This window comes from Hyperolius riggenbachi, chromosome 3 (genome assembly GCF_040937935.1).
Source record: "Hyperolius riggenbachi isolate aHypRig1 chromosome 3, aHypRig1.pri, whole genome shotgun sequence".
In the NCBI taxonomy this organism is placed as follows: domain Eukaryota; kingdom Metazoa; phylum Chordata; class Amphibia; order Anura; family Hyperoliidae; genus Hyperolius; species Hyperolius riggenbachi.
Genome location: NC_090648.1, coordinates 155740428 through 155762769, shown reverse-complemented (window position 1 = coordinate 155762769; position 22342 = coordinate 155740428). Strand labels below are relative to the sequence as shown.

Below are 22342 nucleotides of genomic sequence, written 5' to 3'. Positions count from 1 at the left end.
TACTTTTAATCATCAGCCTGTATAAGAGATGAGAAAAAGCTGCTTGACTTCTTACCCTAGGCTGCAGAATAGACGCACACCCTGCATTGCTCTTAAAATATTTAGTTGGTCTGATTTACTCTGTCGCATGAAATAAGGTGTATATTGTCAGGGCATACTCAGAGCTTTCATTATCTTACATTTTTTTTGTAGCAGCATAAAAAAAAATAACTGTAAATATTGGACATAAAAATTATGTTAGCGCCCTAATGGTTTTGTCACTTTCTGTATGTCTCCCTGAGTAGAAGCCACAACTGTCATATGTATGATCTATGAAGGCGAAATCCTATTCCACACGTTTATATCAAGAAATGTTTGTGGTGAAGCAAAATGCCACACTGAGAAGGGAAAATAGTTTAAGTAATCCTTTGAAAGAGTGTTTCCTTTAAGATTTATTATTGTAGCCAGTGCTGGCCGTGTTTAACAGACTACATACAGTAATAACATTGCATTAAAAAGAAAAAGAGGTGTGTGCGCATACCTGACTTACTGGCTGGCTGCCAAAATGTCTATTGACAAATGAAAGGAGCACAGCAAATGCATATTGCATCAACTTGCTAGAATGTGTAGGGTCTTAAACTAACTCACTGCTATGCCCTGCAGGAGTTGGCCCAAACACAATTCTTTGCATCTCAAGATGGGTGCCACATGTAGGCCACCCATGCCCCCAATAAATGGTGGGCAGTGCTGACAGCACCCTAAACATGCTGCTCAGGAGTGCAGGGATTGCACCCTAAGAGGAGGGGGGGGGGGGGCAGGGAGAAGAGGACCGCAGATAGCCCAACCCCAGGCTTGCCCCCCTCTCCCCCAAAAGAAAGATTCTTGCCTTATTGCAAATTGCAACCAGCTGCAAGAGTATGCAAGATGCATGTCCTGGGAGTGACATCAACAAGTGATGGGGGAGGTGCAGTCAGCTCCCCCAGGTGCTGCCACCAACAGGGGAGCCACCTACACCCCCCACACCTCCATACACCCCCATACAGCCCCCCCCCCCCCCCCCCCCCCACACACACACACACACACACACCAGCACCATAGGAAGGAAGACTCAATTGCAATTCCTAAGAAAGAAGAAGTATGTACTCATACCAGAACCTCTCCTTTTGTGAAAACCTAATATTAGTAAAACAGAATTAACCAGCTGTCTCTGTCCACCTCTCTGCCTGATATAGCAATAATTGTTAATAACAATAATATTTGACTCCTCTCTTTTATTCCTCACATTCACTCCCTAACCAGCTACTGTCATCTCCAACTCAAAAACATATCTCACATCCTCACAAGTTTCCAGATACACACCCAACAGCAATCTCAGATCTGCACATGACCTTCTTTTGTCTTCCTCTTAAATCACCTCTTTGCATTCCCGTATACAAGATTTCTCACTTGTTTCGCCCGTCCACAATACATAAGTCGCTCGCCAACCTTTGAAATCATTAAACGTTTCCTCAAAACTCACTTTTTACAACAAGCATATGCTTTAAAGGGACTCCGAGCTCAAGTAAAAAAAGAAAGTTGTACTCACCCAGGGCTTTCTCCAGCCCAGTGCTGGTCGGGAGGTCCCACGACGGCGTCCTGGCTCCTCTCCTTCTCCCCGCTCCGGAATGGCTGACCGGCCGCAGCCCGGGCGACACTCTGCTGAGTGTCGGGCTGTTCCTTCCGCGTATGACGTGGCTGACGTCACACGCCGGCCGCCTCGCGTCATCACGGCGTGACGGCGGCCGGCGTGGCAGTACGGCGCATGCGCGCTTTAATCGCGCATGCGCAGTACTTTCACGCCGGCCGCCGTGATGACGCGAGGCGGCCGGCGTGTGACGTCAGCCGCGTCATACGCGGAAGACACAGCCCGACACTCAGCAGAGTGTCGCCCGGGCTGCGGCCAGTCAGCCATTCCGGAGCGGGGACTAGGAGAGGAGCCAGGACGCCATCGTGGGACCTCCCGACCAGCACTGGGCTGGAGAAAGCCCTGGGTGAGTACAACTTTCTTTTTTTACTTGAGCTCGGAGTCCCTTTAACTCAGGCCATACCCCCTTTTACCTCTGTCCAAGTTTTACTCCTTACTAGATAACCTAAAATACACTGCCTCCGGCTATAAATATTGAATACTACCCCACCTCTTGTTCCCCTCCCCCCACTATTCCTTAGATTGTAAGCTCACAAGGGCAGGGTTTGCTCAACCTCTTGTGTCTTGGAATTTCAAATACATTTTATTCATCATGTTACTTTTGAATTACCAATTCTGTATTTTGTACCAATTCTGTATTCTGTATATTGGTCTATACCATTGCCTGTATTATTTTGTACCCTATGTTTGTTTCTTACTTTGTACAGCACCACGGAACATGTTGGCGCTTTATAAACCAATAATAATAATAATAGGACAGTAATTTTCCAAACCCTCTACTGACTAAAATGTATTTCAATTTTTTAAATGTCATTTTTTTTTAATTAACTTAATCGAAATCTGATCTAAGCATCATATTTTTTTTTTTTCAGATCCCAGCCATCTCCATTCACTGACAGTATAAATCAGTTGGGAGTCCTCCTGTAATCATCCAGATTATTAGCCTATTGCCACTGCCCACAGCAACTCCACAAGGGCCTGAGCAGATGGGGGATAAGAGGGGCACAATTTACGCTGGTACTTATATGTTAGTTACGATGTAGAAATGCGTGTGGCTTGAAAAGAACTAAATATATTTTAGAAAAAATGCTCTAATAAATTATTATTATTATTATTAAATGGAAGGTGTGGGTTGTCAGTCGTGAGTCAATACAGTTGTGTAATGGTTAGTGAATCAGTGGTCATGATTGGGTGCCAATATGGGCAACTGCTACTGATCAGTTTTAGGTTTAGTAAATCTCTCCGTTTTAGTAAATCGGGTCCTGTGTACTGTTTAGTACTATTTGTTCCTTTTCTTCACATTGTCTTTCTTTTTTTCACAGCAGTGTACTTGATACATATAAACAATATGATACATTCCAGCACAGCCAATAATATATGCATTATAGCTTTGACAATGCAGGCGTGTTGCTGGTCTGCCTTCTATAAAATCAAAGAGATGATGCCAGAAAACAAAACTTATGCAGTCATTGTCTCTTTACATGACTGTTAACAGACTGGTCAGGTATAAAAGCAGCAAGAATGTGCTCAGGAATCAGCAATTGACTGGAAGCTCCTCTACATTTACTGTCTAGATCAGCATAGTGAGAAGACCAACCATGTCTCATCATCATCACTATATCCTGGCCCACTCCGGACCCAAGAACTACAGTGCATGTTCTGACGGCTTACCCAAACATACTGGATCACACAGCTTCTTCTCTCACTCGTCTCAGCTCTCTAAACATGGTCACAGGAGTCATCATTGCTTCAGCAGCAAGAGTGCCCATGGTATTGGATCAAAGGGACATAAGATATCAATGGGAAGCTTTCAGCTTGGCAAAGGTGGAAATGGTCATGGACATGGATCTGGACACGGCATCGGTGGGCATTTTGGGGGATCACATGGTTCTAGTGCGATTACCCATGTTACTGTCAATCAGGGTCTTCTGGCTCCTCTCAATTTAGAGATAGACCCAAACATCCAAAGAGTAAGAACTGAGGAGAAAAATCAAATCAAAGGACTCAATAATGAGTTTGCCTCCTTCATTAACAAGGTGAAGTTTTTGGAGCAGCAGAACAAGATGCTGGAGACCAAGTGGGCCGTACTTCAAGAACAGAAGATGTCTCAGTGTCAGATTGAACCTTTATTTGAGGCTTTTATTGAGAACCTCAGGAGACAACTTGAGAGTCTAGAGAGTGAGAGTTCTCGTTTAGAGGCAGAAAAGAACAACATGGAAGAAGTGATGGAAGAATTTAAGAGAAAATATGAAGAAGAGATGAACAAACGCAGTGTTGCTGAGAATGAATTCATCTTGCTGAAGGGGGATGTTGATGCTGCATTTATGAGCAAAGCTGAGCTACAAGCAAAGGCAGATGCACTGACCGATGAAATCAACTTCTTGAGGACTTTGTATAATGCAGAGATTGCTCAGCTACAAGCTCAGATCTCTGACACCTCAGTTATTGTGTCCATGGACAACAGCCGAGATCTAGATCTTGACAGTATTATCAGTGAAGTAAGAGCTCAATATGAAGACATTGCCAACAGGAGCAGAGCTGAGGCTGAGGCCATGTATCAATCTAGGTTTGAAGACCTGCGCAGGGTAGCTGGCACAAATGGAAGTGACCTGCAAAACAGCAAAAATGAAATTGCTGGACTCAACCGAACAATTCATAAACTTAAAGGAGAAATAGAATGTGCTAAATCTCAGCAGGCTGCATTGGACGCTGCCATTAGTGAAGCTGAGGCAAATGGTGAAGCTGCTATTCAGGATGCTAAGCATAATTTGGCTGAGCTGGAAGGTGCCCTTCAGAAGGCCAAGCAGGACATGGCTCGCCAACTGAAAGAATACCAGGAGCTGATGAATGTAAAACTGTCCCTAGATATTGAGATTGCTACTTATAAGAAGATGCTGGAGGGAGAAGAGGGCAGGCTGGCTTCCGATGGCAATGTGAATATCTCTGTTCTGCACTTCAGCACTGGGGGGATACACCACTCAGGAAGACAGCACCATCAAGGACATCATCAAGAAGGCCATCATTATGGAAGCCTTCACCATGGAGGGCATCACCATATAGGGAAAGAGTATGGAGTACATCCCTGCGGAGGACATCACCATGGAGGACATCAGCAGCACCATAATTCAGGTGGATTCAGCTCTAGCCAACACCATGGACATGGCTATGTTTTCACAAGCAAGCCACACTCTAAACATGGACACCACTGCTAGAATTGGGATATAGTTTTGCTGCATTCCCCGTCAAGAAGCCATAAAATGCTGCTGCTTTGCTATGATATTACATTGCTGTTTTGCCACTAGCGTACTTAGATAAAAGCATCATGAGTATATTATCTTTGCTTGTAGATTACAGTATGTTCAACACTTTATGCTGCTTGCCAATAAACTGCTGTTTACACACACAAAAAAGGGTAATCTGAGTGTATATACTTCAAAGGGAACCCTAGGTGAGAGTGATATGGAGGCAGCCATATTTATCTTCTATCAAACATTGTAAGTTGCCTAGCTTTACCCCTGATCCTTTGTCTCTAATACTTTTAGCCATAGACATTGAACAAGCATGCAAAGCAGGTGTTCTGATTCAAGTCTGACTAGATTAGCCACATGCTTGTTACAGGGTTGTTCCTCAGTGCCTTACTAATGCCAGAAGACCAACAGGACTGCCAACTGGTATTGTTTAAAAAAAAAAAAATATGGCAGCTTTCATATCACTCTCAACCTGGATTCACTTTAAACGGATACTTTAGGTACTCCTTCATGCTACATAGAAGTGGTAAGATTGCGCAATCAAGATTGTATCATTAGTAGGCACCTTTATGCTGGGTACACAAGATACTATTTCCCATCTGAACGTCGGGAATCAATTATTTTCGTCATGTCCAATCTGCTCCCGTTTGATAAATAGGATTGATTATCTTAAATCATGGGAAAATCGATCCTGTTATCGATTGGGAGCAGTTTAGACATGTACACAAGATGTAACTTCCTGTCAGATTACCCATTGACAGACAGAAATTGCATTGTGTGTACCCACTGAAGCCAAAACATCCAAACCGGATCAAAGAGAGGGGCAACGTTTCATGACAATTTTCTAGTTTACCTATCAAATTCCTGTGTTTGACTTGCTGCTTAAAATTGGGTTTCAATTCAGTGGCATATATTTTCTGATGTCATTGAACCACTCACTTTGGTTTTGAATAAATTAAGGCACACACTGATATCTGGTCAGATACTGCACTGCTGACTACTTATTGTCCGTCAATACCTCCACATATGTGATAAATTAATTATGTAATCTTAAGATTTAACGGTATGTTAAAATTAATAGTGAAAATTGAACAGCAGTTTTCAGTCTTGCCACAGTATTTGACCTTAGAAATTAGCCTTTCTTAAAGCGGATCTGAGATGAAAAACTATAACAAGTAACTTCTCGATATATCTTATCTAAAGTTTAGATAGTTTACACAGCCTATCTAGCTGCAAACAGCTTCAACAGTTTATGTGTAATGCTTGGGGGTTATACCTTGACCACCCAGAGCAACGAGGCTGGTAGCTGAATAATGGAAGAGGCTACACAGGCTGCCCAGAGCAACTGCAGCTCTGGGCTTCCGATATCGCTACAAATAAAACACAATGGCAGCGCAGTGCGGTGTTGCGCTGCCTTCGTTCGCACTGTGCTGCCTTAGCGATAGCAAGCATTCAGACAGGTACAAGACAGGACTATAGATTGGAGCATAACTAGTAACAACCACAAGTCACAGTCACGTCCACAGAAGGAGAGCAAGCAGGCTAACAACAGTCACCAGCAAGCATCCACCTAGGCAAGACTACAGGATAGAATGTAACTAATAGCAACTGCAGCCTATAGTTACGTTCCCAGAAACTAGAGTAGCAGGAATACTACCAGTCACCAATGTGGTGATGGCAGAATCCAAGCTATCTGGATAATGGATTCACTGACCCACCGCGGATGCAGTGAACGTCCATCAAGCATGGAACTAGGCAATACACAATAATAAGAAAAGTAACAAACAGCTCAACTAACGGATAAATATATTAGCAAATCTGCATATATATTTATCAAGAAACTAGCTAAAGCACAAGTAATAAGGTCGCATAGAACTACAATAACAGAACTATACAGAGTAACAAGGTGCCCAGCAGACCAGCGTACTGACCGCTATGACGGGCAGGGTCTAAAATGGGAGGCAGACTTTTAAACCAGCATCAGCCAATGGATGCAAGTATGAAAATTTCCACACAGCTGAATGGTAATCATTCAATCCTGAGCTGGTTTGATTACCATTTGCTAGCTGGCTGTGAATGCAAAGGACTCCCATAAGAAATACATGCAGTATTATGTAACAACATGCATGCAGGAAATCCAGGGCTATCTGGACGAAGACCAAGGTTTGAATCTTGGTTCTTCCTATTCAGTAAGCCAGTACCTATTTAGTAAGAAGTCCTTAAACAAAACTCACTGACACTGTTTTTAGCGTGCCCTTAGTTGTTGCATCACTCAAGCACTTTGAGTCCGACAGGAGAAATGTTAGCAGGTACTGATACGAAGTTCATAAGGTACCGCATTTTTCGGACTATAAGACGCTCCGAACTATAAGACGCACCCAGGTTTAGAGGGCAAAAACCAGGGGGAAAAAAAAATTCTAAACCTAGGTGTATCCACTGTCCAGGAGTGTCTTATACACCTTCCCCCCAAGATGTCTCTAAGTTACACTGCCCAGCTACAATAAAACTTGCTGCTCCCACCAACTATACTACACTACACTAAACTACACTTAGGCCCCGTTCACACTTGCGGTTTTGCGAAAACCGCACCGGATGTCCGGACCGCACCGGAGCCGGATCGGACCTGAACCGTACGGTTCCTGTCCGGATCCGGTCCGGATCCGGTCCGGTTGCATACGGTTTCCGTGCGGTATGAACACGGTTGCGGTCCGGATCCGGATTCTTAAAGAGATAACAACCTGTATAAATACCTGGGGTTCTGGGAGGTCAGCAGAAGCTCTGGGGTCATTGTTGGAGACAGCTGGACGTGTGGAGACCATCCTTGGATACAGAGACAGCAGTTGGGACCATGGATCCAGTCATTTTTTACGCTTATTACCTGGGAATTCTCTCCTTCCTGTTGTTTACCTACTACTATGTGGGGAGAAGGCGTGCTCCTCGCAGGAGATGGTGGGTGCACCCTCTACTAGCCAGGAGGCAGAGGAAGGGAGAGTTCCAGGCCCTCTACCGGGACCTCAGACGACACCCACAGAAGTTCTACAGCTACACTCGGATGTCTATTCCCCTGTAAGTATATAGGCCTAAATACACCAACCCCCACCATTCCTAAACACCCCACCCTCACCCCCACAACACCTCATCCCTGTATACCTAGCTAAACACACCACCCTGACCCCCACACCCCTGTATACCTAGCTATACACTACACCCCCACCCTCCACAACACTCCCAAACCTCTGTAAACACACCTCCCCCATCCTCCACCCAACACCTTGTCCCACAACATACTTTACAGCTTCTTCCTTTCCATCTCCTGACAGGTTTGATACCCTTTTGGAGATGGTGAAGGATGACCTTAGGAAGAAGGATACCACGTTCAGGAGAGCAGTCACACCACAAGAACAACTACTCATCACACTGAGGTATGTAAAAACAAATTTTTTTATTGCAAAAACAACCACTTTCCAACATGGAAACATTCTTCCAACATGGAAGACAAAAAAATAACATATCTATGGTATAGCCCGGTCAGTTTTAAGGAACACCAACCACCAACTTTGTGCTGGAAGAGTTGCAGGGCATAGCTGCCCAAGTGTCTTTCGGGGACACCAGTCCCTAATATTAAAGTGCTTTAAAAACCTAACCACTGGCACAGGACCCTCTGAGCCATGGATGAAGGACACAGGTCAGTGAAAAGGCTAGGCCTCTCACCGACCAGTCAAGGTGTCCTTCATCCATGGCTCCAAGGGTCTTGTGCAAGTGATTAGGAACAAGAACAAAGTGAGGAGCAAGAGGAACCGATGGCAGAGGTGCATGACTACAGGTGCAGTGCAACAGGCACAAGGTTGTGACCCAGGTAGTGTCTTTCGGGGACACCAGGCCCTAATAAATTGAAGTGCTTTAAAAACCTAACCACTGGCACATGACCCTCTGAGCCATGGATGAAGGACACAGGTCAGTGAAAAGGCTAGGCCTCTCACCGACCAGTCAAGGTGTCCTTCATCCATGGCTCCAAGGGTCTTGTGCAAGTGATTAGGAACAAGAACAAAGTGAGGAGCAAGAGGAACCGATGGCAGAGGTGCATGACTACAGGTGCAGTGCAACAGGCACAAGGTTGTGACCCAGGTAGTGTCTTTCGGGGACACCAGGCCCTAATAAATTGAAGTGCTTTAAAAACCTAACCACTGGCACATGACCCTCTGAGCCATGGATGAAGGACACAGGTCAGTGAAAAGGCTAGGCCTCTCACCGACCAGTCAAGGTGTCCTTCATCCATGGCTCCAAGGGTCTTGTGCAAGTGATTAGGAACAAGAACAAAGTGAGGAGCAAGAGGAACCGATGGCAGAGGTGCATGACTACAGGTGCAGTGCAACAGGCACAAGGTTGTGACCCAGGTAGTGTCTTTCGGGGACACCAGGCCCTAATAAATTGAAGTGCTTTAAAAACCTAACTACTGGCACATGACCCTCTGAGCCATGGATGAAGGACACAGGTCAGTGAAAAGGCTAGGCCTCTCACCGACCAGTCAAGGTGTCCTTCATCCATGGCTCCAAGGGTCTTGTGCAAGTGATTAGGAACAAGAACAAAGTGAGGAGCAAGAGGAACCGATGGCAGAGGAGCAGGACTACAGGTGCAGTGCAACAGGCACAAGGTTGTGACCCAGGTAGTGTCTTTTGGGGACACCAGGCCCTAATAAATTGAAGTGCTTCAAAAACCTAACCACTGGCACATGACCCTCTGAGCCATGGATGAAGGACACAGGTCAGTGAAAAGGCTAGGCCTCTCACCGACCAGTGTAGGTGTCCTTCATCCATGGTTTCAAGGGTCTTGTGCAAGTGATTAGGAACAAGAACAAAGTGAGGAGCAAGAGGAACCGATGGCAGAGGAGCAGGACTACAGGTGCAGTGCAACAGGCACAAGGTTGTGACCCAGGTAGTGTCTTTTGGGGACACCAGGCCCTAATAAATTGAAGTGCTTCAAAAACCTAACCACTGGCACATGACCCTCTGAGCCATGGATGAAGGACACAGGTCAGTGAAAAGGCTAGGCCTCTCACCGACCAGTGTAGATGTCCTTCATCCATGGTTTCAAGGGTCTTGTGCAAGTGATTAGGAACAAGAACAAAGTGAGGAGCAAGAGGAACCGATGGCAGAGGAGCAGGACTACAGGTAGTGTCTTTTGGGGACACCAGGCCCTAAATTATTAGTGCTTCTAGAACCTAACCACTGGCACAGGACCCTCTGAGCCATGGATGAAGGACACAGGTCAGTGAAAAGGCTAGGCCTCTCACCGACCAGTGTAGGTGTCCTTCATCCATGGTTTCAAGGGTCTTGTGCAAGTGATTAGGAACAAGAACAAAGTGAGGAGCAATAGGAACCGATGGCAGAGGAGCAGGACTACAGGTGCAGTGCAACAGGCACAAGGTTGTGACCCAGGTAGTGTCTTTCGGGGACACCAGGCCCTAATAAATTGAAGTGCTTCAAAAACCTAACCACTGGCACATGACCCTCTGAGCCATGGATGAAGGACACAGGTCAGTGAAAAGGCTAGGCCTCTCACCGACCAGTGTAGGTGTCCTTCACCCATGGCTCCAAGGGTCTTGTGCAAGTGATTAGGAACAACAAAGTAAGGAACAAGAGGAATCAAAGGCACAGGTGCAGGACTACAGGTGCAGTGCAACAGGCACAAGGTTGTGACCCAGGTAGTGTCTTTCGGGGACACCAGGCCCTAATAAATTGAAGTGCTTCAAAAACCTAACCACTGGCACATGACCCTCTGAGCCATGGATGAAGGACACAGGTCAGTGAAAAGGCTAGGCCTCTCACCGACCAGTGTAGGTGTCCTTCACCCATGGCTCCAAGGGTCTTGTGCAAGTGATTAGGAACAACAAAGTAAGGAACAAGAGGAATCAAAGGCACAGGTGCAGGACTACAGGTGCAGTGCAACAGGCACAAGGTTGTGACCCAGGTAGTGTCTTTCGGGGACACCAGACCCTAAAATTGAAGTGCTTTAAAAACCTAACCACTGGCACAGGACCCTCTGAGCCATGGATGAAGGACACAGGTCAGTGAAAAGGCTAGGCCTCTCACCGACCAGTGAAGGTGTCCTTCACCCATGGCTCCAAGGGTCTTGTGCAAGTGATTAGGAACAACAAAGTAAGGAACAAGAGGAATCAAAGGCACAGGTGCAGGACTACAGGTGCAGTGCAACAGGCACAAGGTTGTGACCCAGGTAGTGTCTTTCGGGGACACCAGGCCCTAAAGTTCAAGTCCAGCAAAAACAAAAGTTCCCTGACATGGTCATCTGAACACCTCTGAACCTTGGTTGAAGGAGATGGGGCAGGGAAAAGGTTGGGCTAAAAAGCCCTGTGATGGTATCCTTCCTCCGAGGATCGGAGGTATTCAGAGGAGCATGTCCAGGAACAATCTGACTTTTTTTTTCAAATTGTATCGGCACCACTACTAGAAAAGGTGGGAGTTGCTGCCTGGAAATCTGGACTCTCTTGGGTGCTGGTCGTGGATGAGCTGGACCCTGACAGCGGTGGCCCATATTGACTGCCTCTGTAGCCGGTGTACATCTGTGATGATTGCCAGGTGGGCACCGCTGTTGGTTGTGGGGGTCTAAAAATTGGTGGTTGCAATAATGGCGTGTCCATGTGTTGTTTGATCACCTCCAGCAAAGTGGAATGGCACGCCATCATGTTTTGGGAAGGCACCTTTTCCAAATATGGTATTAGAGACATCACAGTGTGAAAACACGGGTGTGCCTGCAATTTCAGTAGTTCCTTGCTTTGTTGGTGCATTTGCTGCATCATGTTCTGCAGCTGGCCCACCGACTGATGATGCTGCGCACGCAGTTGGTCGATTTCTCCTCTGTGCATCTCATGCATCATTTTAAGCTCGTCCCTGTAGTGCCCATGTACAGCGTCGAGCTCACATTGCAGTGAAGTGATGTGGGACTTGTACTGCTCCATGATATGGCCCCTGTCCTCATCTTGCAACTGCCGGGTTATGAGAGTTTGGTGGCTCTGAAGAATCCCGAGAAGTCCGGAGACAGCCCCGGACATCTCGGACTCTGTCTCTCTCCTTGTTGGGGGGAGGGTACCTCGACGCCTCACTGGTGGGGTGGTCCTCACTGGTGGTGTGGCAGCATCTTCCCGTCCTCTGGCCTGTGTCGGGGTTGCCCTGCGCGCTGGTTGTGCTGCAGTCTCTCGGTGCTCCTCACTTTGTTCTTGTTCCCCTGGAGCTTCCATAGCGGTCGATTGTGGAGGTGCAGCTTCTTCCACACTCGGTCCTGCAACCTCAACATCCAAGCTCTCTTCTCCCAAGTCATCATCAAAGGAGAGAGCTGGGATAGCTAAGGACTCCCTCCTCCTACTCCTCTCCTCGGGGAAATAGGTTACATCGGCGACGTCATCATCCACCAAGCTCTCCTCACTGCTGAACCGTGCCTCCTGGGTCGGTTCCTCTTGCTCCAAATTGTCTTCAGTCCTGTAGATAAAAACAATATTTATTGGTGTGCCAAACAGCATGTGGCGTCAATTCACAGAGCTAGCAAACACTAGCAAACACTTTATCAACCGTTTCTACCAAACATTTGATAAAGCTTGTGAGAAAAGTTCGCTAGCCATGGGAATTGAGGCCAGTTTATAGCAATACATGGCCGAAGTCATGGTAGTTGTCTGCTAAAATGAGCTCTCAGTTCCTGCCCACAGTAGTGGTACTTACAGTCTAGGTTCCAGGCTTGCATTGATGAAAGACAATTGCTTGGCAAATTGGTAGTCTTTTTGTCGCTTTCCCCCGCCACTGCCACTTCGTTCGGCAAGTTTTTTCTTCCGTAGCCATTTCACGTATGCATCACGTATATTGCGCCACCTTGTCTTGAACCTTTCTCCTGTAACGACATGAAAAATTGATTTCGATTATTTCTCTTGTAGGTACATCGCAACTGGACAAACATATACATCGCTACATGTCACATTTCGTATTGGGAAGAGCACGGTGGCAGGCATCGTCGTGAGGACTTCGAGGATCCTTTGGACGCGACTGAGGGCCAGATACATGCCTGTGCCGGACACCACGAAATGGGAGGAGATCGCCCAGGGCTTCTGGACCGAGTGCAAGTTTCCTAATTGTGTTGGCGCACTGGATGGGAAACACATCCGGCTTCAGAAACCCGTGGGGAGTGGCAGCCATTATTTCAACTATAAAAAATACTTCAGCATTGTTCTAATGGCAGTGGCAGATGCGGACTACAAGTTTGTGTACGTGGACGTGGGGTCGTACGGTAGTTCCAATGACTCTGGAATTTTCCAGCGTACGACCCTTTGCCGGCTGATGGAGGAAGGCAGACTGCGTCTCCCCCGTGACAGACCCTGGCCTGGGACAAGGGCACCGGCCTACCCCTATGTGTTTGTGGGGGACGAGGCCTTCGCCCTGTCCGACCATGTAATGCGTCTGTACCCAGACAGGGGACTTGATGCCAGCCAGCTACACTTCAATGCTCGGTTGAGCCGTGCAAGGAGAATGGTGGAGTGCACATTTGGGATCCTGGTGTCAAAGTGGAGGGTGTTCCACACGCCCATGCTGCTAAAACCGGGAAACGCAGTTGTCGTGGTGAAGGCAGCATGCGTCCTCCACAACTTTGTGCGGCAGGAGGAAAGAGAGACTCCGGAACCCCCGAATGTGCTTCCACTAATGCCCCTGCGGAGGTATGCAACCAGGCCAAGGGTAGTGTCACTGCGGAACAGGGACCAACTGAGACTTTATTTTACCACACCACCAGGACGAGGGTGAATGTTTGGTTTTTAATATGTTTTGTTGAAATGTGTTTATTTTGGAGTTTCAAGTTTTTAAGTGATTTTAAATGTCTTAATTTTTGACAATAAATTGATGTTTAATAATTGGTCATTGTGTATGTTTTATGTGCACAGGTGGGGTACATCGCAGGTGGGTGGGAGACATCACAGGTGGGTGGGATACATCACAGGTGGGTGGGATACATCACAGGTGGGTGGGATACATCACAGGTGGGTGGGATACATCACAGGTGGGGTACAGGTGGGTGGGATACATCACAGGTGGGTGGGATACATCACAGGTGGGGTACAGGTGGGTGGGATACATCACAGGTGGGTGGGATACATCACAGGTGGGGTACAGGTGGGTGGGATACATCACAGGTGGGTGGGATACATCACAGGTGGGTGGGATACATCACAGGTGGGGTACAGGCTGGTGGGATACATCACAGGTGGGGTACAGGTGGGTGGGATACATCACAGGTGGGTGGGATACATCACAGGTGGGGTACAGGTGGGTGGGATACATCACAGGTGGGGTACAGGTGGGTGGGATACATCACAGGTGGGGTACAGGTGGGTGGGATACATCACAGGTGGGTGGGATACATCGCAGGTGGGTGGGATACATCACAGGTGGGGTACAGGTGGGTGGGATACATCACAGGTGGGGTACAGGTGGGTGGGATACATCACAGGTGGGTGGGATACATCACAGGTGGGTGGGATACATCACAGGTGGGGTACAGGTGGGTGGGATACATCACAGGTGGGGTACAGGTGGGTGGGATACATCACAGGTGGGTGGGATACATCACAGGTGGGGTACAGGTGGGTGGGATACATCACAGGTGGGGTACAGGTGGGTGGGATACATCACAGGTGGGTGGGATACATCACAGGTGGGTGGGATACATCACAGGTGGGGTACAGGTGGGTGGGATACATCACAGGTGGGGTACAGGTGGGTGGGATACATCACAGGTGGGTGGGATACATCACAGGTGGGGTACAGGTGGGTGGGATACATCACAGGTGGGGTACAGGTGGGTGGGATACATCACAGGTGGGGTACAGGTGGGTGGGATACATCACAGGTGGGTGGGATACATCACAGGTGGGGTACAGGTGGGTGGGATACATCACAGGTGGGTGGGATACATCACAGGTGGGGTACAGGTGGGTGGGGAACAGGTGGGTGGGCCACGGGTGGGTGGGCAACACGTGGGTGACACAAATCCATAGCAAAAGTGGAATACATCACAAGCTAACCACAAGCCCCCCCAAAAACTTCTAGTCAACATACCCTCTGTGCCTTGCTGTCTCTTGCTCAAGTGCTCAAAGTCCTCCACATACAGCTTGGCAATTTTTTTCCACAGGCCTCTGCATTTTTTGATGTTGCTGTGGTCCGCATCCCCCTTGTCCCACAGGGCTGGTACCTGCTGCACCTGTAGGATGAGGTCTTCTGATGTGTAGGGCCTCACCCCCTCGTTATCAGACATATCGTCAGACATGTTGCTGCCAAACAGCTCCAGCATGAAGTCACTGCTGCTCCACTCTGTGAACGCTGGTGCCATGTGGTCCCCATCCAAAATGGCCACCATACCATAGAGTCAGCATAGGAAGTGTGGTATAACATCCGGTTTTTATAGCCAGTGTGTTGTGCGCTCTCCGGTTCTCATTGGTTTCCATTGGCCGGATGCAACATTCCGGCTCCGGTCCGGATACGTCAGCCGCACCAGCCGGACCAAAAAATAGCGCATGTTGGAACGGACGCCGGAGTCCGGATCCGGTCCGGCTCCGGTCCGGACGAAACGGACGCATGTGAACGGTCGCATAGACTTTCATTGCTATGCCGTGCGTCCGTTTCGTCCGGTCCGCATGCGGTCCGGCTCCGGCACGGCTCCGGCACGGCGATTCCGGATAGCAACCGCTAATGTGAACCGGGCCTTAACTACACTTAACTAACCCCTGATGCCCCCCTCCAGCTACACTGCACTAAACTACACAAATGCCTTCTCCCTCCCCGCTACACTGCACTACTTTACTCTAACCACTGCCTCTCCCCACCTTAGCTACACTAACAACTACAAATACATTGAGGAAATTACCAGCAGCTTCTTCTTCATTAAGTAACCAGGTCTGTTGTGGGTGTCCAGGCTGTAATTAATGCAAATGACATCCCCGCTGGGAGGCAGCAGCAGTAATGTGATGCAAAGTGTCTCTGATGTTCAAACAGCAGCCGCTTAATAAATGTATTCCATCAGAATTATCTTGACAATAGCAGGTAACCAAAACTGACTTTTTTATTATTATTATTAAATTCCAGGGAACACCTAATCCACACCTGAATTGTTATTGGATACTTGAGGCATGGAGAGATCAGCCTTGCCTCATTTACCCTCTTATCAGGATATCAGTATCCTAGAGCGTTCCCTATTTGTTCCACCAATGAACTGCACTAAATAACCCTGTTCTAAGTATCATATAATTCACGAAGATTAAATGACGTTTTAAAAAGCTGTTTACGTAAAAAAGAAAAACCTGAAAAACTCCCTAAAGAATCACAGGATTTGTTCACAGCCGGCCTCCTCAAATTACAGTCACACATGTTTTGGCTTGGTGTAGAGTGTAGTAATTAATTAACAAGCACAAATGCTTCCTAATTGTAGTATGACTTCTCTCTGTATTGGTTAGATGTGTGTTGCAAGAGGAAATAAACTCTGACATCAGATGCTTTTCTTATTGGTCCATGTGTTCCAAACTTTATTTCCTGCTGGTAGCTTCAGAGATCTGCTATTTTCCCAGTTCAATCACCTGCTTTACTTACCTGTGTCGTCAGAAGGTGATCAGATTTAAATTGGTAAGGATGAGTCAAAAGACAGGCATGCTGTCACATGTAAAGAACGGAGTCCATTGTTCCGTAAGAATGATAAAATGCAAGAGACACACGTGAAAGCCAGAGGCATAATTAGGAATTTTACAGGAATTATTAATAGCCTGCTTCCTTTACAATTGTTAAATGCCATGGTTTCTGATTAATTGGATGCACCAATACTTTGATAAGCCGATATAGGGATCATCAATTTCTCCTTTGGATATAAAGTCACCTGAGATACAACAGGTATTGACAGGACTGGATTTACCATAAGTCACTGTAGGCACAAGTCTACAGGCGCCCTTTGATGTAAAGGCGGCTCACTTCCGTCCATGAGTGCCATTCTCCCTCATTGCCTATGCAGAGTCCCAAGCAAAGTGTAAATGAGAGGAAACTCACCCACATTCCACTGACGATATCTCCCTTCAGTTGCGGGCACCTGTAGCTACTTAATAGTGAGGATACCTCTGATTACCTAATACTAAGAGGCGCCTGCAGCTACCTTTGATGAGCAAGGGAAGTAAGGGAGAAGTGACAGCTGGGCCAGCCAGCACACCGGCTGTGCTGTTTGGCGGGGGTTTGTAAGTATGTGGGGAGTGAAGTCTAGGGTGCCAGGAAATCCGTGCCTATATGCTCCTGTGACCTAAATCTGGGCCTGGGTATTGAAAGTCAGTCACCCTTGATCATGTGATTGTGGCCATCCTTTTATAGACTTACGATTGATCATGTAATTGTGACCATCCTATTACAGACTACCACTACTACAAACTACCGTATTTTTCAGACTATAAGACGCTCCTGACTATAAGACGCACCTTAGTTAAGAGGACAAAAACCAGGGGGGAAAAATATATACTAAACTTGGTGCATCCATGGTGAAGGGGCATCTAGTGGATTATGCCCTCTTCGTACCTCATGCCTCCTTGTACCTCTTGTGTCCCCCTCTGTCCCCCTTGTGTTCTCCTCTATGCCCCTGTGTCCCCCTGAGTCCTCCTCAGGAGTCCCAGACATTGCAGCAGGTTGGAGGTTCATATTGGCTGGCGTTCACAAGTCAGGAACTCCCTGCATTTGGACTATAAGACGCAGTGACTTTTCCCCCCCACTTTTAGGGGAGAAAAAGTGAGTCTTATAGTACAAAAAATACAGTAATCATGTGTACCTTTTAATTACTTTATTATCCCATGTGATTTTGTCAGGAAGTAAGCATAAATATCCCCAAGGGGAACACAGACAGTAATAATGATAATAAGGATCTAACGGCTGGTACGCAGCGCAGTACCTGTAGAGTTGCTTCACTGAGCATCATGTAGGCACTAGACCCCTGGTCGATTTGATTAACATGATCAAATTGCCAGTAGACAGAAGACTTGATGGCAGTGCCAAGTAGTAAAACAGTGTTGCGCACCTTCAAAACTTTTATAGGCCCCACAAAATGGCAAGTCAGGTCAGATTCGGCCTGCGGACCTTGAGTTTGACAAGGTTATTACCAAGTGTGAAAGCTCCATATCTGAACAGTCTTTAACTCGATGCTTCAAAGCAAGCTACACGAAAGGGACAATAGCAGGTGCCAGTCTAGTGTATTGGAACCTTCTGTATAATCAGTCACAATAGTGATACAATATTTGTTTATGTTTGCAATTATTTCACCACAGGCTTCAGAGAAAATATATAAAGCATAGCCTGAATTAACCTCTGTGTCCTCCATGCTAAGCCCAAGTATCATATTGGACGTTCTTAGGGACATATTCATACAGGCTTGGGAATCCCAGGCAGATTTGTATGTCTGGATTCACTTTTATTTTCTGTCGTTCACTGACAAATGTCAACTGTGTTTGTAAAGTGGGTGGTGCAAGCTGTGGAACCTGCATACCAAGGAGAGCAGGTGAAGGTATTAATTGTCTGCCAACGTTTAAAGACAGGAAAGGGCGACACCTTAAAGCGTAAAAATACTTGAGCATAAAATCTGTCCACAATTCCTGCTAAGCCAACCACTAATACTCTAAGCCACAGTTGTGTTTTTTATGCATATGGTGTAGAGTACTGTTTTTCATAACTTCTAATGCATAAAAGTGCATGCACTGAACATAAATCATTTTTACAGTATTTATTTATTTTTATTACTTGGCTGGGTTTGTAAAACTGTCTTCTTCTGCCAGAGAGGGATACTGTTTGGCTGGCAGAACAGACGTGTGCCAGCAATCATAAATGTTATCATCATTAACCAAGTAATTAATTTTAGGTGGAGGTGATAAGGGGTTCCCTGACAATCTTTCCGTGTGAATACAGAGTTCATTACCTAACCCCACCCACCTTGTCCTGCTGCTGCTGAGATATTAACACTTTTTGTTCTGGACTTTAGCTGCAGCTCAGCAGAATGTTATTGTCTTCCAGTCCAGTTCCTCCCTGCTTAGTGTGTAATAAAGAATCTCCATTTTCCCAAGTGTGTTTATAAAATATATAGATAAAAGAGCAGTGAAAAATAGTTTCTTATAGCAGACAAGAAGGGTGAAGAGAGATACACATGGCTTTTTTACTAGGAAGGGTGTGGTAATTTCTCTTGAGCGACTGCACCAGTGCAGCCCCCCCAACATCAAGTGCAGCTACAATCCCCCTCCACCTATAGCCCTCATTTTGTCAGCATTCTCAACCTAGTCAACCATAATTAGTTATCCAGGATAACTCTCCTCCCGGATAATAGTACAGCTAACAAGACTTCCCCTACATCACCCAATAACAAGTATGGCCAGTACAACTTTAATTACCCTCAAATAAGGTGTGTATACCTTTCTCCTACAGACTCCGACTTATAAAGTGTGTAACAACCCCACCCCCACCCCCTAGCAATATGGGAGTCCAGACTGTCCATTCTCCTGCAGTTGCCTGCACTCCCCGCCTCCATCTTGGTGCTCTGCATATTACATGACATGCAGAAAGACTCAGGACTGGGAAGAAGTCCAGGCCTCCCTTCCTGCCAGGTGCACCTCCTGGTTGCAGGCCTGTTTTTTCTAGTAGTTAGGTCATGGTCCAGAGAGCTCCATCTTCAGTGGGGACAGTTTTCCTGGAGGCAGCTTTTGAATATTGCCAGCTATAATTTATCCCATGAGGCACCTACGCAAGTACGGTTTGGTTTTCTAAAGTAAAAACAATAACATGGACTCTTATCTTGTAAGGTGAGTTTTCCATTAACTATTGTAAAATTCAGTGCACACTTTGATCGTAGTATTGCTTTGTGTACGCTGCACAGTTATGCAACGACACTGAAAACAGGGCACTTTATAGTTCATGTAACTTGTATTTATTTTACAACTTCATTATGGTTGTGTAAGACATCTGTGGGTTACTCCCAGTGCAAGTACACATCAACACTGGTGCATTTTCAGGCGTGATCTTTCCTAAGACAAACTCCATTAGGAGTGCCTTTTACTACCTTTTTTGTAATCCCGTATATCTCGGATCCATCTTGTGGGCATCTGTGATAGACATTATATTGCTGTATAAGAGGATAATCTATGAATGTTGCCTTCTGTGTGACTGAGACACAAGGGGCCTGAGACACATACTGTCCATAATAATGCACACAGCAGTGTTACCGGTACTAACGGCAGCAGAATAGCACGCATTGCGCAATAAGGGTGACCAACATTACATAGGTAACGCATGTGTTGCTATGGTAATGCATGTTATATGAATCAGGCCTAAAGGCCTAATTCAATTCACTTTTTCTCCTAGGAGATCATTTTTCATCTTCTGTTTCATCTTCTGCAGTGCTTTAGAGAGTATATATAGTCTTGTTATCTGTCCCTCAGAGGGGCTTATAATCTAATCTCTACCATACTCATATGTCCATCATTGTCTTTTTAAGGGGCAAGCCAATAAATTTATCTGTATGCATTTTTGCCAATACCTTTGTGCTTGCCCATGCAGATGGGAATTGTGCACAATGAGTTCAGCAATATTCTTTTACAGCAACGTCACACACTACATTAGCTAAATGACAAACTGTTAAATGGATCTCACCACACAGATCATTTAATTCAATGGTAAACAAACTGATGAATTTTCAGGTGCAGGGCAGTCTTTGATCTTTTGATTCATTTCATTGTTACTGGGCTTCCACTTGAGAAAGTGGCTGTGAGTATGATGGCTATGACTGCAATAAACAAAACTTCTTATTCAGCTTTGGACCAAGCAAAAAGGGTTATCACCTGTATCCATGAAACTACAGACATAAGTAATTCAAACACCGTTTGTTTCTAAGAGCACACATAGAGGAAAGAGAAAACATCCTTTTATGAGCTACTTAACTTTAAAGGAATATTTAAGTCTGGTAAAAAAAAATGACTTTTACTCACCTGGGGCTCCCCTCAGCCCCCTGCAGCTGAACGGTGCCCTTGCCGTGTCCCTCCGATGCGCCAGGACTCGCCGGCGGCCACTTCCGGTTTGGCCGTCACCGGCCGACAGGCTGGGAACGCGGCTGATTACCCGCGTCCCCGGACGCAGTAGCATTATAGAGGGCGCTATTGGACGTGGATAATCAGCCGCGTTCCCAGCTTGTCGGCCGGTGACGGCCAAACCGGAAGTGGCCGCCAGCGAGTCCTGGTGCATTGGAGGGACACGGTGAGGGCACCGTTCAGCTGCAGGGGGCTGAGGGGAGCCCCAGGTGAGTAAAAGTCATTTTTTTTTGCCAGACTTAAGTATTCCTTTAAGCATTATAACTTTAAACATAAGTGATAAGATAACATATTCCACATGTAAAAGCACTATACCTTCTCTGTATACTATGTGTCTTTAACCCTGGTCTTCCAGTAAATGATTGAGTAGCCTGTTCCCATTCCTAGTGACTAACAGTGTTGCTCCTAATTTTCACCAGTCATTTTTGCATCGTAAGAAACATTTTCTTTTGGAAATATTTTCATGAAAATACATAGAATTTTCGCAATATGGACAAAGAATCTCGAAGAAACAAAACGCGATTGTAAAGTCATATCAAACACAGAAAGTTGCATCAAACATGGAAAATCAAAAACTTAACGTGACTGTAAAGTCGCATCAAACACGAAAGTTGCAGTTGCATCAAACAGGTAAAAACAAAACCCGAACCAAAAAGTCTCATCAAACATGGAAAATCACAACACGAAAAACAGAAAAAACACAACCATATTACAAGCTTTGTTTCGTTCGAAAAACATATTTTTCATTGTTGTCACAAAAATTTACACAAAAAGAATTTCAGCAATTTTTCTCATCACTGGAAACTGTATATATATTTTTTAAAATCTCTCTACTTAATGTTCCTACAAATGTAAGCAATTCATTCACCCACACACTGGAGGCAAAATTACAAGAGCAGAAATAACAACAAATAGAAAAAACAAAACAAAATACTTTTCTTTCTTCTTTTAACCACTTAAAGCAGTATAAAAGCCTGACATAATATTCAATAAAAACATGTTTTCCTACTTTTATATGCCATACGGTTATCATATTCGCTTTTGTGCATACGTATTATTATTCATTTAGAAATTATAAGTTCCCAAAGTACACTTTTTTTTTTCTCTGAAAGCTGACTTTTCATTTTATTCATAACTGCTTTATTCATCTTCTAACTTAAGCAGAAATGCTTTCTGATTGTCTCACTGTCTTCAGTAGAGTTTGCAGTGTCAGGGAAGGGGTTGTTTACATTTCTCACTTGATACAATTAAGTTTGGATTTGTCCAGCTTTCCCTGCAGGGGAGCTTCTAAGGCCTGTGTTT

At 45.8% G+C, this 22342-nt stretch overlaps 1 pseudogene; it reads left to right on the top strand.

Moving 5' to 3' along the window:
- Positions 1 to 3261: 3261 nt before the first annotated feature.
- LOC137562237 (keratin, type II cytoskeletal cochleal pseudogene) lies at positions 3262 to 4875 on the top strand (annotated as a pseudogene).
- The last annotated feature ends 17467 nt before the right edge of the window (positions 4876 to 22342 follow it).